Source organism: Lacerta agilis, chromosome 11 (genome assembly GCF_009819535.1).
Source record: "Lacerta agilis isolate rLacAgi1 chromosome 11, rLacAgi1.pri, whole genome shotgun sequence".
NCBI classification, from domain to species: Eukaryota; Metazoa; Chordata; class Lepidosauria; order Squamata; family Lacertidae; genus Lacerta; species Lacerta agilis.
Window position 1 is genome coordinate 40790871 of NC_046322.1, and position 18199 is coordinate 40809069.

General features: G+C 40.4%; 1 protein-coding gene across 4 annotated transcripts in view; it reads left to right on the plus strand.

Moving 5' to 3' along the window:
• The window catches only part of FER (FER tyrosine kinase), a 140714-nt gene that overhangs the window by 111045 nt on the left and 11470 nt on the right, over nucleotides 1-18199 (plus strand). The gene's annotated exons all lie outside the window — the stretch shown is intronic.

Below are 18199 nucleotides of genomic sequence, written 5' to 3' on the forward strand. Positions count from 1 at the left end.
GGGTTCAGTTGTGGAATAATAAATATGTATAGCACAATTGTGACAGCACACCAAATCATACTTTGTGCTGACCATAGTTTAGAACATAAACCATAGGTACATACATCAAGCAACCCATTGTTTATTACTGTTGACTATCTGCTTTTATTATGCATCCTTCAGAACTCAGGCTCATAAATTTAGTTTAGTGTGGCATCTGAATTGAATATATAATTTGCATATTTCCTTGTCAGTGAGGACAAGCTGTGCTTCACGTGAAATGCTATCTTAAGAACATAGTTTAACGTATGGTAAGAGACTGTGGGTCATTGACTTAATAAATTAAAACCCTGCCTCAAGTAAAGTTGTTCATTGTTTCTCTTGAGAAAAACCAGTGCTCAGACCTGAATATGGCAGACAATTGGATTTTATTTATTTGTAGCCTCCCTTTCAAATGATTGATCTTCAAGACTGCAAAACAACAACAAAACCTACAACACAGCAATCCTCTGGCCAGTGAATGGGGCCAAAGTGTTCCTCTGTTTGGTACCACTGTTGGAAGTGGCTTTTTCTGGTAAAGAGGGAGAAAGCACACACACACCCCACACACAACTGTGTCTTTTATAGCCTATAGTTGGGGTCAGTCTCAACTTACCCTTTCCATGATATTTTTTTCTCGGAAGTATATTGCAGAATGTGCCTCCCTTCAGTTCTGCAGTTCCTAGGGCAACTTAAACCTTCTTTCCTAAAAAGAGAATCCTATACTATTTGCTGCATACTAGAAGGTTACTGTTGCTTTGTTCATAATTGTCCCTCCCTACAAAGACTTCTGTAATTTCTGAAATTTCAGATGAAAAAGTTTGTTTTCTTCATAAATTTCTCATTTGATGTTTGACATGGAATTTTAAGTTTATGAATTCAAGAGGTTAGAGTGGGATGTAACATTAAACAAGAGATGAGGAACTTGTGGCCCTCCAATTGTTTTAGGCTACAACTCTCATCATCCCTGACCTTGTAGTGCTTGTCCAAGACTCAGCCAGCTTCATTCAGATAAGAATCACAAAACAAAACAAAAAAGTCTTGAGAAACAAATATCCTTTTTGTTTTTGTTTTGTTAACAAAAGCAGCCATATTTGAAACCACTTCTCTTCAGTTTACAGTGGTACCTCAGGTTGCATATGCTTCAGGTTACATACTCCACTAACCCAGAAATAGCGCTTCAGGTTAAGAACTTTGCTTCAGGATAAAAACAGAAATTGTGCTGTGGCAGTGGGAGGTCCCATTAGCTAAAGTGGTGCTTCAGGTTAAGAATAGTTTCGGGTTAAGAACGGACCTCCAGAATGAATTAAGTTCTTAACCCGAGGTACCACTGTATTTGGTTCCCCACCTGTTTGCCTGAAACCATGAATCACTTGCCTCAGGCACCCAGGTCTGCATTTATGTTACTCTTGCAGCTTTTATTGGCACCTATCTGCACTCTAAAGATCAGTATTGCAGGATATTATGAAAACCACCACCACCACCTAAGAAGGATGTTGCTTTTGTACGTGAAAGAGATTGTATATGCAGCATTGTGTAGAGAGGTTAGTATGAGTTGGGCTGTACTCTGAGATCAGCAGCCATTTCCATGGTCATAAGCAGCTGCTGTCTCACCACATATTTACATGTATTATGCAAAATCAGACCATTAGTCTATGTAGCTCAGTATTGCCCCTCCATATAAACTGGAGTGGCTCTCCACAGATTCTGATAGAAGTCTTCCCCGGCTGTCTATAGAGATGGATAGCAAAGATCAAAATTGGGACCTTCTGTATGAAAAGCGTGTGCTCTATGCTGTGAGCTACTGATCTTCTGACTATGATGAACAATAAGCAGCCCTTCCACAAAATATTCTGGAACTGTTTATAAAAATTAACCCACCCCAAATAATAGGTATTCATGATAGTTTTCAGATTCAAATTAGCACCCTAATTCAGTTCTTACACTGTCACAACCATAGATTCAAATGAATAGAAGATTTGTTCTTGTTCTGTTGTTCAGGACGCTGGTCCCTTTTTTGTGTGAAAACGCCAGTCAAATGAAGTAGGTAGCTGTCATCCACAAAAATGACATTTAAAATAGTTGGTGCTTTAATTGATGGCAGTAGTACCTCTAGCCACAGATCTTGTGGTGCAGGTTTGGACCCTGGCATCACCCTCAGAAGATGGGTGGGTGGGTGTGCTTCCCCCCTGGTGCTTGCCACTTGTGCTGCCTAGTTAGCCCATGCCCACTTCCTGTCTCTGAGTTGGTCCACTAAAGGAGTCACCTGGGTCGAGTGCAGTGCTGCCTGCCAGCTGCCATGCATTTCCTCACAGTGTGCAGCATAGGGAGGTGGAGCTGAGAGCCTGACAGGTGTACACAGGAAATTGGCTGCACATGCTCAGTCATGCAGGCTGGTACAAAGGCAACACCATGCCTGTGCACCCATGACCATGCAGAAAAGGAGCAGCAACATTAGCTAACAGCACCTGCCATCCGCTTCTCTGCATGGACTGGTGAGCGTTTTCTTATTTCACCGCCTGCTAGGTTGTGCACAACACCCTTTTTTTTTTTTTACAGAGACTTGAGGTCTTTTAGGAACAGGAGATAGTTGGAGGATAGTGGGTGGGTTCGGAATAGAGATGTGGGGTGGTGTTGAGGGGAAGGTGTGGGGAGTGGAGGTGGAGGGTGAGGGCGAGGGTAAGGGAGATGGGCTTCCTTTCATGCTAGCTGCAGAACTTCTGATATGTTGTTGGGGCAGTATTTTGGGGGAGGATACCACCTTTTAGTCTGAAGATGCCACAAGATTTCTTCCCCCCCCCCAATTATTTTTGTTGCAGCAGACTAAAGCAATCCCTTCAAGGATGCCCTCTTTATTCAAAGTGCCTTTCCTTCAGACACACACTTATTTGTATATATAGAAATGGAGAAAAAGGCTACTAGGCTGAAATCATGAGTTATGGGCAAGTTTGTACAGTCATCAAGACAGAGGTGCAAATAATGTTTTAGAAAATGATTTGAGGAGCTCATATCTTCAGTTAATCCCAAATGTGATTAATATAATTAATGGGAAATTGCTAATATAACTGATAAGCAAGGTAAATGTCCTCATTTGTGAAGATGTTCCCAGTCTTTATTTACATGCATGCAATCTACGTGTACCTAGAATGGGTAGTTGATGCAGTGTACGTCAGTTTTATTTGAAGGACTGTGTGTTCTGTTTTGAGCACACAGTGCAAGAAGAATGTCTTCCAAGTTAGAAAGGGTTCAGATAATGTTGTTGGTTTTTTTGGTACAATGGATAGCTCCATCTAGAGTCACTTCCTAGTGCACATTTGCACAATTTGCTCCCAAGTTTTGAAAATGATTACAGCTTTTTAGTACAGTTGCCAGTTCATTGATGATTCCAAGTATCTTAGTGTAGCTTAGTGTAGTGAAATATAAAATATATATCCCTGATCTTTACAGACTGCAGATTACCTGGATTCTCTATTCACATTTACCAAGTACAGACGTAGCACGGGAGATCATGTCTAGATTGCTTATATTTCCCCAAAGGCTTCTGGGGTCTCACTCACACAGTTTCATCTAAATGTACCTTCAAAACTACAGACAGGCCTTCAAGACATAACTGGAGTTGAACCAGAGTATGTGGAAGATTCCACAGTGCTCTTGGGCATTTTTTATTTGAGTTATTAGTTTTCAAGCTGTCTCTTGTGCTTTGAAGCACATTACATAAAGTGTTATTTTGACAGCAGTGTTATCCACCAAGGGTCACAGACAGGTGAACATTATCCTGTTTCATTTCATTTGTTATGGATCCATAGTTATTCATCACATTGACATTGCAATATTGTGGCCTTTTTTATGTCTTGGAGAAAGAGCTGTGTTATAATAAGTTGCCAGGGCAGATTCATTTTTAACATGCAGTTTAACATAACTTTGAAGAAAAGCATTTGTTTTGCCTATCAATAAGCTAAACATACCACTTAATTTCTTCGAAAATTCTTTCTAGTAGCACCTTCTAGTAGCACCTTAGAGACCAACTGAGTTTGTTCCTGGTATGAGCTTTCGTGTGCATGCACACTTCTTCAGATACCTTCTTCAGATACTTAATTTCTTGTTCTCCTTCCCTTCTACCGCAACTCTTTCTCTGTCTCCCCCCTTTATTTATGTAAATTTTATGTGATGGCGTTTTTCTGTTAATACAGTTCCAGTAGTGCTTAGTTCCCCACCATTTAAGACATTGAGGTAGCAGAATAACATCTGATCATTAATGAGCAATTTTAATTCCCTAGAGTGATATTTCCCCTCCCCTCCCCTTCCTTCTCCCTTGAATATAGGGAATCATTTCGTACATAAATTGCATGAACAGGCAGATTTGCTATTGTCATATTTGCAATTTGAGTCATTAAAAACCCCTTTGGCTGCAGAAGAGCCATAATGTAGATCCATGGCTGAATGAAAACATGTTGGGTACATAAATATAACTTTTTTTAAAAAATACTTGCCATCGTGCATTATGTAACAATGTGCATTGTTAAATCGTATTTTATTTTTCAGACTAAGTGCAGTAGTATTTTTTAAAATGAAATGTGTTTCTTTTATTAACTATTCCCATATTGTCAAGCTCAAATTTATTAAACTGAATTCAGAGAAAGTTCAGTTAATAGGAAGCCAACTTGTGGTTGCTCTTGGACCCAATCCCAACACTACTGGTGCTGCAGGGATCAGGCCTGATTTAGTTGGTCCACTGTGACCTGCTCTTAAGTCATGGCACAGCTATGAGCATATGGACAATAGGCATAGTGTAATGATGGGAGAGACAGGGTATTTATGGTCTCTTTCCCTGGAATCCCCTCTGCATCAGCCTCCCAGCAAAAAATGTCTATACCAGGGAAATGCATGGCTACCTATAATACATTAAACTGCATATATCATTCAGTTCTTTTGGAGTCTTATATCAACTTTGCCTACAGGGCCTTCTTGTGTGATCCCACAATACTTTAGACCAGTGGTTCCCAACCCACCTAAGCATATCTAAAATCCTGGTGCCCGCCCCCTGTGACATATAATTCTTATTATTCAAAAAGTGAACTCCTGTTCACGTGGAGGAAGCCTAAAATTGAATTGCCCCCCTTAAAAATCAAATTGCCCCCCGTGGGGTATGTGCCCCACATTGGGAACCACGGCTTTAGACTCTCATGCTCTTCCCATGGTATCTTGGGAGAGCAATAAGGTCTCCAGGTCTGCTTGACTACATACAATATGAGGTCTCATGAATCTTCTTCCCAATGTAGAAATCCTTTTCTTTTCTTTTCTTTTTTGTTTGTTTGTTTTGTTAGCTACTCATCTCCACTTTAGGCAAGATTCATAGAATAAATTTTTCATTAGTTCTTTGCAGCTGCAATCATTCCCCTCTCAACTCCACCCACTTAAGACACAAGCTCTACAATGCCTTTTATCACTTGATTTTCACCATGAAGTACATATTGCATGGGGCTTACAGTCATTTCTTGAGCACCAGTTAATCTGCGTTGGGGGAGGGGAGAAACCCCCACCCCACCCCTTCTAATATTGCACAAACCACAGTTTCTAAGTTGTGGCAGCTTAAGCAGATCCATTGGATCAAACTGCCAGCAATAAGGGCAAACATGGAATTGATTAGACATAAACATTCCTTTCACACTAGCTTGTTTTAAAAGATTGATATTTGTATCTTATAGAAATAATGGACTTGGTGTGTGGTTTGTATTCATGGCAGGGGCCTCGATGGCAGGTTGACACCATATTTCAAGATAATTGTTACTGATGCAGGATGATTACTTATATACAAAATAATTACACTGCATTTCGCCTTAGGGATGATAGTTTCTTAGACAAGCACACAGTTCAAGTAAAGGTGAATGCTTGCCTATGCGTATTATTTTATTTCACTCCTGTTCAAAATGTTTATCAGAATGACTAAAGTGGGTCTGAATAATGAGATATATTTCTATATATAATCACATTTTAAAGGTCAGAGAACAAGAGATGGATAGAGTCTCTAGGTGTGTGATAGAAGATTTACTTCCTTTGCATTATTATAAATGTCGCGGCTCATGGAAGAGAATCTATTATGAGACATTTTGTCTAGACTCTTCGATTTCATAAAGCTGTTATTTGATTTTTTTTAATAGCCTGACTTAGCACTGTAAGTTCTTATTTAAAAAACCTCATTCCATCCATAGTGCTGAGGCATTTCTCCCCCGTCCCCATCAAGGGATTTGTGACAAAGTGGTACATTTCTGTTTTTGTTGCATCACTTTCTCCCACACTGATGCCACCTTTTAGTTGTGGTCCCATTACCCCAAGGGTTGCTTACCCACTTTATCCTGGCATACCTTACCACTGTCTTCTTAAACTATTTCAGAAGTGAATTTGGCCAGGGGCGTACCCAGGATCAAAACTGGGGGGGGGGGGGGGAAGCCATGGTCGTTCAGGTTCAAAAACAAAAACAGCTTCAAAAAACAGAAAAACTCCCCCCCCCCCAAACAGAAAGCCCCAAATGGCTGAAAAACTCAGTTTCCCAGGATCCTCAGTCCTCGCAAAGGAACTACTCACCATGCAAGGGAACTCAGTTTACCAAGCTCCCTTGCAACGATGAATCCCAGCAACGATGAATTCGCCCCCTGACACTGCCCAAGTCTCAGCCTGCATCCCCATTTGACCAAGCAGGGTGCAGGTTAGGATCCGGTCTCTGATAGGCATGCCAGCTCTTTGTCGGCATGAGGGAGGGGGAAACAGAGAGAGAGAGAGAGAGAGAGAGAGAGAGAGAGAGAGAGAGAGAGCGTGGCCAACTGCCTCAGCAAGAGCGGAAGAGCTCAATTGTTACTGAGATTTTGGGAGGGGGAGAAAGACCAGTCTTGAGCTTTTTTTTCCTTTTAGGCTGCCGATAACCACTTAATTTTAATTTATTTTTGCTTGGGGGGGGCAGCTGCCCCCCCCCCGGGTTCGCCCATGAATTTGGCTTTTCAGGTATTTCAACACAGCTGTCACTCTTGCACATCCTGGGATACTTTAAGGCAGTGGGGCTGCCTCTGAAGATGGTTTGGAAACTTCAGCTGGTGCAGAATTCACTGGTCAGGTTGTTCATCAGGACAATATGGTTTGAGCATATAATGCTTACCCTTGCCCTACAGCACTGCCTGCCAATTAGTTTCTGGCCCCAATTCAAAGTGCTGGTTTGACCTATAAAGTCTTAAACAGCTTAGGACCGCAGTACCTCAAGGGCCACCTCTCCCCATATGGACCAATCCAGACCCTGCATTCATCTGAGAACTTTTTTGTGTGTCCTGTTCGCAAGAGGTCTGGAGGGTGGCAACATGAGAACAGGCCTTCTTTGTGGTGGCTCCCCATTTGTGAAATGCTTTCCTCAGTGAGGTCCATTGTCATTGTCATTACGTATGTCTAGGTGCCAGGTGAAAACATACTTCTTGCCCAATTAAACACTCTATAGTGTTTTAAATATGTCAGGGGTATTTGTTGTTGTTATGTTGCGTCTTTTGTGTTTTTATACTGTAAACTGTCCTGTGATCTTCAGATGGTATATATAGTTAGTTAGTTAGTTAATAATTGAGGTTTCTACTGAAAATATAATTGTAGATTTTGGGAAACCAACCAAACTAACTGAACATTTCCTGTTTTTATAAAATAATCATAGTCTATATTAAACAATGATCAGGAATTCAATTTGTTTCTTCTACCCCCCCCCCCCCCAAAAAAAACAAATTGATAAAAACAGCATTTTATTGAATTAGTTAGTTAATAAATGAAGGGGATGTAGTTCATGTTCAATTCTTCACATTCCATCCTCTCTAATCAAAGACATTTTGATGCCATTCAGTCCAGCAAAGGTAATTCCTGAATTGATATTTTGGTTGTGTATACCACTTGTGATGACACTCTCTCATACCTCACTCAATAATCTTCTTTCAAAAAGCTTCCAAGAGGGTCTGTCTGAGAATACTTCTGTGTTAGCTCGCTAATCTGCTAAATGGAATTGAAGTGAATCTTATTGAACACTTTATTGACCCCAGACTTTGATAGTGATTTATGAATGGTCCTATCCCTGTAATGCTGCTCTTTAACAAATCTTTCCCATGTTCCTTATTTATTTTTCATTGTCTAAAAACAGGGTGAATATACATTAACTAAGCTTGGGAAAGGCTTGTATCTGATAATTTCAGCCAGTTAAATTAATTTGTGCGTTTTGTTTCCTTTTGGTTGTGCCCCCATAAGATAATGTGTTAGAACTGGAAAGGTTTGTGTTACCTGCCAGTGTATTTCCTTAGGAAAATTAACCTTTACATTTCTCTGTTTGACATTTAGCCATTTTGGAGAATTAATTATTTTCTGCATTTTCATACTTAATGTCCTTTTTGTTACAACTGGGATGAAGATATTGTCAGCTCTTCCTCTCGGGTGCCACCTCCTGTGGCTTAATTTTCTGTACAGAAAACTATTCTGTTCTAGAATTTCTGTCTAACCTGCTTGAAGGAAATGAGGACATCAAAATATTAGCTTTGGAGTTGTTGTTTTTGTCCAAAAGGTTACAAGTGCCTCAATTTCATGGTGGCAATGAGATGTCGTATTAGTTAATAATTTCTCTGAAAGAAAATATTATCTTTATCTACTGTTAACTTTGGGATTTGGAGCCCAGAATTCTTGAAGCAATATTCTGACTCCTTCCTGGCACTACTGTGGCAGTTTATCAGGTGAGGGAGTTTCTATACCTGTAACTGCTGTTTGTTGCTTTGAGGTGCAATCAAATGGAATATTGCACTTTGCAGCCTTTTATTTTACATGCCCAGGCTGACTCGGCAGTTTTCCCGGTGATGTAATTGGCCAATGTGGTTTGAGCTTAGCCAATAAATCCGCAGAATCTTCATCTGACTCTTTGGTCTGAGCAATTCTCAACTCTATAGTTACGACTGCATTCTTTGTGCAGATCCTGCCTGGCTCATTACCTTGTATCTACTTTGCCCATACGTCTTCCCACCCTGTCTGCTCCTGCAGGTGTCTGTTCAGTTTCAGTGCATTTACCTGGCTTTCAAATTACATGCCGAGTGCTTCTCAGCCTGACACCATGGCTGGGATCCAAAGATAAGCACCTGCATGTGGAGCAGTGCTTTTCCTGGTGCATACTCTTTGCATAAACAGATTAACACTTATGCAAAACATTTATTTAGAATAGAGGGGTGTGCTTGTGTGTTAAATACACACTCTAGCCCAGATTCTTTTGTTTGAATGAGAGCTTGCACTGTGCTTATGTCACGCAGCATGATGTGGTGGTGATGAAGAAATAATCTACAAAAAGAGAACAAATTGGGAATTAGAAAGAAATGCTTATGTTAAAAGGTATAATATTGATTGGCTGCATAAAATGTGCATTTCACCCTGTTGAACAATTAGTCTCCTAGGATGAGAACATTTTTTTATTGACCTCAAAGAAGCTGATGGTTTTAGAATGAACTTATCAAGAGAGAAATAAATCAGCCTGTCTTGCTAGAGGGGGGGAAATAACAAGGAAAGATATGAAAAGAATGTTGTAATCTTTCTCCTGTAAGCCAAGTTGTGGGATAGCAAATATTGGATATGAAGTCTAGACTATGGTTATTTTGTTTGCTCTAGAGTAACATACTCATTTCCAAATATTTACAGTTGCTGTTCAGGGAATTGCGCTGGTTATAAAGTATGTGAGGCTAGGGATCATATTTCCCTTGCAGGTTTATACTTGAATGGAAGGAGATCAGAAGTGGGCCAGTCTCACATGAATGAGATTAAGCTACATTTCTCAGAAGATTGACCAATCGATGAACAGTGTTGCATTTGTTTTCTTAGTTTTCTTAAATTTTAATTTATAGCCAGGGTAATTTGTCTTTTACCCTGGCCTTGGGGTAACTTATGAATAGTTGCTTTCTTGCAATATTTTAAAAATCCTCTTCAATTCTTTCGAAGCATCAGCGTATGTCCCCTTCTTCTGAATCTTTCATTGGCTGAGTTGATACCTAGTTTCTTCAGCAATAATAGGCTTCAAATTTTAATTTTGGAAATGGTTAATATTATTAGATCCCAAACATGCCTTTCCACAAACAGAAGGCTCCTTTCATTTGCAGGGACTGCAGTGCAGTGCAGTGCAGTGCAGTGCAGTGCAGTGCAGTCTCCCTTGCTGCCCTGGATGGTCCCCTAACTTTCTGGGAGCAGATGGTGGAGTACAAGGAGAAGGAGGTATCTGGAAAATGTGTCTTCCACCCACCCAGTCACCCCCCGAGTGCCTGTGAGAATGCCCCATTAGTGGAACTCTACTTATTTAAAGTCTGGATCCAACCACTTCTATCTTAAGGAGACCAATGTAATTTTTGATATGCAAAATAATCTGTGGGTTCAGACGTGGAAGACCACATTTAGTCTTTATTGATCTTGTAGGATATATATTGGCAAGTTAAGCCTAACCTGCAAGAATTAATTAGCTGGTTGCTTTGATATATTTTATAAAACAGCAACCAACACATTTGTGTATAAATATCAAAGTTAACCAATTTATATTAGTACATCAAGAATGCTTTACATAGAGTTGCAGACTGGGTGAAGAGTTCTTACCCAAACGTATTGACTTGAACAATGTTTTCTGCATTCAAAGAACAAAGGCTGTTTAGTCTCTATTAAGCATACTCTGAATTCTGACCAAAATGTTGGCATAACTATGACTTTTCCAGACAAATGTTCTTAATAAGCTAACATTAAAAAATGGGCCAACAGGACACCAAAGAAATTAATGTTTCAAAGTATTATGGCATATTAGGCATGTTTTGCCCTAACTGAAAAATGGAAATGAAATGGGAATAATGTTTGTTAGCAGTGTGATGAGTATACTTAGAAATAGCACGTTCTAAGAAAATACATTTTCCTTTGTTCTTCTTTGCATACACTAATTGAAATTGTATTGTACATAGTCTCCCCATTTGTGACACTATAAATCAACATCTTCCACTTTCTAGTATGAAAACAAAACTCTCACATTTCCAGTGCTGAGGTCTACCCTAGTGTCCACTCCAAAGGCCAGGTCACCACCCACCATGGGGCAGGATCAGAGCCCAGGCCCCTGGGCACCACAAGTAGAGGGCATATGGGGAAGATACTAACATTGGGATGAGGGTCAGGGATGCAAATGTTTTGGACCCTGGCTGTGATGGGGCTGGGAGGGGACACACCTGACTGGGGGTGTGGATACCAGTACCATCCCTCACAGAGCAAGGCAGGGTGCCTGCCGAGGAAGGTGCTGGCCATTGCCTAACCTTGGAGGGGTGTGCATGGCATTCCGAGGAAGGAAAGAATTTAGTGTCCTCCGCACACCCTCTCCTCAAGGAGCAATTTTTCCAGGGCGGGCTCCTTTCTGGCGCTCCCTCTCACCTCCTTTGGAGTCTGCATAGCCTCACTGAGGGGGCTCCAGAATTGTGGCCCCAGCGAGCAGGGAAGGAGATGGGCCAAGCCCAGGCAGCCTCTTGCTCTGGCTCTGCCCAGGGACAGCCAACAGGGAAGGAGAGGCCTGCTTCCAGGGCCAGCAAGATGGAGGTATCCCACATCTCATGAAAACAACAACAAGGGTATCGAGGGAAGGAATCGGAAGCAGAGGGGAGGAAGGAGAGGGAGAGGTTTTTAAGTAAAGGTTGGATGGCCATCTGCCAGGGGTGCTTTAGCTGAGATTCTTACATTACAGTGATGACCCTTGGGGCCTCTTCCAACTTACACAGTTCTATGACTCTTGTATAATATAGTTCCCTTTCACTCCATAATTTTCCTATCCAGAGATGTTTTCCATGTATGTTTAATCTTAGCAAAGCTATACCTTCAAATAGTTTAATTAATGAAGAATTTCCTATACTGTAGTTTGCTCTTCCTTCCTTGAATTTTCCCTTCATTTGTACAGCCTAGAACAGCCTTCATCATGTTTTGATGTTTTGAACTACAGCTTCCAACAGCCCCATGCTGCTGGGAGTTGTAGTCCAAAACAGCTGTAAAGGACTGGGGTGGTGAAGGCTGGCCTGGAAAATGGTCTCAAACAGCATTCTGGAGTTTCACTGCTGAACCTAAGGTACAGAATGGCTTACCTTTGCATCTCCTCTGCTCTGAGCTTCTTAGAAGAGGAATGGTTTATGTGAAATAATGAACTTGGAGTATCTTCAAGCAGCTGTTTAAGTGAAAAAATGATATATCAGTCTATACTGTGAATAAGGTAGTCCCATTAGCAACAAAGCATTTGCAAGGGGTTTTTTGTAGAGAACCGCCCCAGCTATAATATTTGTTTCTGTGAAATAAGATGTTTCACCCAAGTTGTCAATACTGCATCTATTTGATTAACCTATCCATATGTAACCCTGATCCCTATCTTTTCATGTTCTGAACTGAGGCTGGACTTTGATTGTGATTTGGAACTTAGTCTTTCATGGTATTGATTAGTTTTTATAATGCATCCATTAACTTTTCCGCCATCTGCACAATACTTTATCGCTCTTGGGTGTATAATTTGTTCTTTAAAATCTGTAGTAGCCCTTTAAAAGAAAATTCTCATCACACCAACTTAAGCCTAATCAGGATGCAATAAAATTGTTCAAAGATATATATGTTTTTGCCAACAATGTGGTAAAAATCATAAGGACATTTGAAACTCCTGCAATTTAGGGCCTTTGTTCGTTGGGGGGCTTCTCTTACTCTGATTACTCATGCCTCCCAATGTGCAGTAATCTTTTGCAACTGCAACAAGCCAACTATTACTGCTAACTTTGCTATTTTTATCCCTGCCATCACACATCGTTGAGATAGAAAAAGGATACAATGTTAGGATTGTTTTGAGTCTGTGAGCTCTTTTTAGGTGCTTTCATCAAACTCCTTTGACCTTCATACTTTTCCAAATTGCATTCTGACAGATGTTAAAACTTTCATGTTACCACAGTATAGTAGACTCAGAGTGGGACTCTAAAAATGCTTCACCTTAGGTGGAAATCACCTTTGAATGAAAATGTATTGTTCTCACTTTTTGAGAATGTGAGTGCTGATAGTCATTTTCCCCTCTTGATATTAAACTGAATATCTGACCTTCTCTAACAAAGGGATTGTACTGGCAAAATGATTGTTTGTTTTGTTACTGGAACAGACTTTCCATTCAGTTTTTATCAAAACAGTGAGCAGTGTTAAGCTAATGTTTGGATTTTCTATACAGATGCCAGTGATTTTTCAGTGTACTTGTGAACAAAACAAAAGACTGAGCACAAAATTTTGAACCTTGGCATATTCACATTCTATAAGTAAAATATATAAAGGGCTGTCTTGTACATAGGAATAGGGAGAAAAGAAGCATTTTGGGGTGAGTTTTTACTCTCTCTTTACACAATGTAGTGCCCTCCTGATGATGATGATTTATTACATTTCTATACTGCCCTTCATCTGAAAATCACAGGGCGGTTTACAGCTTAAAAACAAACAAAGAAGAAGAAGAGGAGGAGGAGTTTGGATTTGATATCCCATTTTATCACTACCCGAAGGAGTCTCAAAGCGGCTAACATTCTCCTTTCCCTTCCTCCCCCACAATAAACACTCTGTGAGGTGAGTGGGGCTGAGAGACTTCAAAGAAGTGTGACTAGCCCAAGGTCACCCAGCAGCTGCATGTGGAGGAGCGGAGACGCGAACCCGGTTCACCAGATTACGAGTCCACCGCTCTTAACCACTACACCACACTAGCTCTCAAACAACCCATACCATAATAACAAGCAAAAACAATAACCTCCCACACAGTTTAAAAGTCCACAACTTGCTTAATTAGCCACAGGCTTGGGAGCAGAGGAATGTTTTTGCCTGGTGCCTATAGTTGTGTAAGGAAGATGCTAGACGGGGCTCCCTGGGGAGAGCATTCTACAAGTGGAAAGCCACTGCAGAAAAGGCCCATTTTTGTGTTGCCACCCCCCGGACCTCTCAGGGAGGAGGCACACGAAGAGGGGCCTCAGAGGATGATCACTGAGGTATTGTATATGTCAAAACCAGCATTTTGAATTGGACGCGGATACTAATTGGCAGCCAATGTAGTCAGGCTAGAATCTGTATAATAAACTCAAACCATCTTGCCCCGGTGAACAACATTGCTGCCAAATGCTTTGCTGTCGCTTGAGGCTCAGGTGATCTCAGTGGTGCAGACTGCCTTCCACTCCTATCAGGACATGGATAGCCTAACTACTGCTGTCTATGCAAAAGATCCAGAAGTATCCCTGAGCTGTGCACCTGCTCCTTCAGATGAAGTGTAACCCCATCAAGAGCAGACAACCTCCCAGCCATCCAGTCTAGGAAACCACCCACTAACATTGCCTCAGTTTTATCTGGATTAAGTTTCAGTTTGTTGGCTCTCATCCAGTCCATTACCGAGGCAAGACAATGGTCCACCATATCCACTGCCACACCTGCAGATGTAAAGGACAAGCAGAGCTGTGTGTCGTCAGCGTATTGCTGACAATGTACTCCAAACCTCTGGATAATCCCACTCATTGGTTTCATGTAGATGTTAAACAGCATAGGGGACAAAATAGAACCTTGAAGAACCCTACATTGAAGACTCCAAGCAGCTGAAGAACATTCCCCAAGCATCATCCTCTGAAAATGTCCATCCAAATAGGACCGGAACCACCACAAAGTGGGTTGTATAATAGATTATAATTGAGTATCACCAACTGGCACCACTTTTGCCTATCAAAAAAGTGGTAGTTTATAATTTGAATATCTCATTTCTTATTGTATGGAGCTTCTAGCAGTAGAGTACTTAATCCACAAAATTCTAACTGCTAATTGGGACATGTTGTCAGATGTTATGTTCACTGTATCCAAAAAAATCCACCTGCCCAATTTATTATTTTGGGTCATTTAAGTGCATGAATTGGGGCCAACAACCAAAATACTGTATCCCAATTGGGCTTTGAAGGAATAGATATAATACGTACCCCACTGTCTGTTCCCTGCTCCTCTAAGGCTAGATTAACTAGTAGAGCGGGGTTAAAACTTATGGAATTTTGTATTGCCCATAGTGTAGTTATCTTAAACGGACTGAATAACTTTCCTGGTGATGATAAGTTCACTTTTATCTCATCAAGGAGTCATAGTGTAGTTGATTATTGTATCCTTTTCTCTAAATCTACACTCTGATGTTAACTTCTTTTCTATTGGACTCCGTACAGAAAGTGACCACTCCCCCTTACTTCTGACAATACAGTGCAACCCAGCAAAAAAGACCTTGAAGCCTGGTAACTCAGATCAGGCTTCTCCTCTGAAAAGGATTAGATGGTCCCCACAATTCGAAGGGCTGATTGCCAAATTCCTGGACTCTGACAAAATGTTACATTTGAGAACAACACTTACTAACTCACATTCTATTAAGGTAGTAATAACAGCTTACTCCCAAGTAATATACTTCTGTGGTACAATAGCTAAGCCTGCATCTGTTACCCCCTCTAATTGCTCCCCTTGGTTTGACCAGAAATGCTATACAGAGAAAAGATTGCTCAGAATATCGTTCGGAGACTTTTGCAAAAAGGGTGATAAAATAAACAAAACAAAAAACCCTATTTTGCACGTAGGAAGTTGTATAATGAAGTTATTGCTAAGAGTACTTAATCAAGTGGTCTTCTCAGATCAGTATGCATCATCAGCGGTTTCACATATGAAGCAACATTTCATGAATAGCAGACATGGATCATGAACCTAAACATGAAATAAGTGCTAATGAGTATTCAAGACTTTAGAATCAAGGACTGTTTGGTTATGAACTTGCCTGGTAAACAAAGTCCTCAGCTCGCATCACCACAGGGAAGGAAATATGCCATATCTGAGATTGGATCTTCATATAATACAGCTAAAAATAAAATCTTATCAAACACAGTGCTGAATTATTGAAATTGGACAAAGCTAAGGCATGTTCTTTAAACTGCAGAAAAGAAATACGTTGAGACAGAAAAGAAATTGAATTGCAGACCTTTGTTTTGAGACATAAATGAATTATAGGAAAAAGGTCTTTATTCATAACATAGTCTCATGTTTCGATCCAGCACATTGAAACAATCATAAGGGCAGAATAAATTTATTGTAAAGTCAGCAGTGATATCACACCGTGTGTGTTTGTGTGTAAAAACAAAGAAAATCACATTATAGATTGAAATGGGAGTGATAAAAAATCCATCAAAACAACTTGAAAATAACTGCTAGGATATATTCTCCCAAGCGACTGCCTCATTCTTAACAGGTCTGCCAATGTATAAGAATATATTTTTGAATACTTTACTGACATTATTAGTCTAACTGCACTATCTATTTGTCATAAAAAAATGATTTATTTGGCTACATTTTTAGTCTGTCTTCTCCAAGGAGCTCAAAGTGACATTCACAGTTCTCTCTCCCCCACATAGCTCAGTCCATAGAGCATGAGACTCTTGATCTCAGGGTCATGGATTCGAGTCCCGCATTGGGCAGAAAAAAATCTTAGGTTGCAGGGTGTTGGACTGGATGACGCCTCAGGACTCTTCCAACTCTACAATTCTATGATTTTAACCTCACAACAACCCTGTGAGGTTGGCTGAGACTGAGAGAGCTGCATAGCTGAGCAGGGATTTGAACCTGTGTCTCCCCAGTCTTAGTCCAACACTAACCACCACACCACACCTGAGCCACATCCACACCAGACATTTAAAGCCCTCTTATGCCATTTAAACACTCCATAGCATCTCCCCAGAAATTCTGGGAACAGTAGCTTGTTAAAGGTGCTGAGAGCTGTTGAGAGAGCCCTATCCCCTTCACAGAGCTACAGTTCTCAGAATGTGTTTTTCCCCCCTCAACCAATCCCTCTTTCCTGGGAACTGTGGAAATTGACCATGGGAAAATATACTTCCTGCCTCAATATGTCCCAGTCTAGGTAGATTCACAGCCCATGATGCAACCAGTTTCTATTACTGGTTCTGCCTGGCATGCCCTACTTTTGCCCAAATAGGTTAATGCCACTGACCGTGCTTGAGAACCTGACTTGGGTGGTATAGAATCTCTACTGCCCATCCTCCCTCCTTGAAGTGGAACTTGTATACACATTATACAGTCATTTGAGAGGGGCAGTCGCTCAGCATGGATATTGTCATGCATGCATGGTGACTTTGCGCAGAGACTGCAATTTTCACATTCTTGTGTCTGCTTTTTCCAGTTGTTGGGTTTGTCAAGAAGTCTTCCTTTGAGTGAGTGATTTGCAAATCCATAGTAACCACGATAATGCGTTCTAATGTTCAATAATTCATTTATTCAAAATGTGCATATCTGTTGCCCTGATGGTAATTTCGTGCCAATACTTAAACCAGTATGACTCTATTGCCTTTCATTAGAACAACATCATTTTTACACCCAAGAAAGCACAACAGAAATAGGTCTGTGGCTTGTACCCAGCTTGCATATAAATAACATTCCATTTAAAAGCCTGTATAATTTATAATCTTAATAATCCTTAAAGAAATCTTAATAATCCTCAAAGACACAATTCATTACTTATGCATAGCAACCTGCCTGCTAGCAAATTATCTGTCTGTGCTAAAAGCAAACGACAAACTCTTCATAAATCCTTTTCTCAGGAATGACTACTAATGCTATAACTGTAATTCTCTACATTAAATGCCTGTGTTCAAAATAGTTTAATGTTATTTTTCCTTTGGACAGCTGTGCTCATAAACAAATGGAAATATAAGCTCTTTTATAATACCTTTAAGAGTCAGCCGAAAAGAGTCTCGCTATTGCAGGATGGCTTCATACTGAGCCTTTTTGCCTTCATTTTTAAATTTTAGTTCACTTTTCACTAGCACAGTACTCAAAGGCATTTGAAACTGTGAGAGCAGCCTTGAAATGATAACGGATTTGAGCTTGTGAGGGTCTGGTGTAAAAATATTTCCACTGCATACCTGGCCACAAATCCAAGGAACAAGTTTTTAATTCTTTTAAGCTGTTGTGAGTTTTCACTAGATTGGGTTTTTAATCTTGTGAAGTTTCATTTATTTTGCAATATGTTTCTTCTTACTCTTTTGAAAGGCTCCCTGGGAATGCCAATTGGCCACCGAAAGACAGAATACACATTTTAGAAATAATTAACTAAATAATGGTG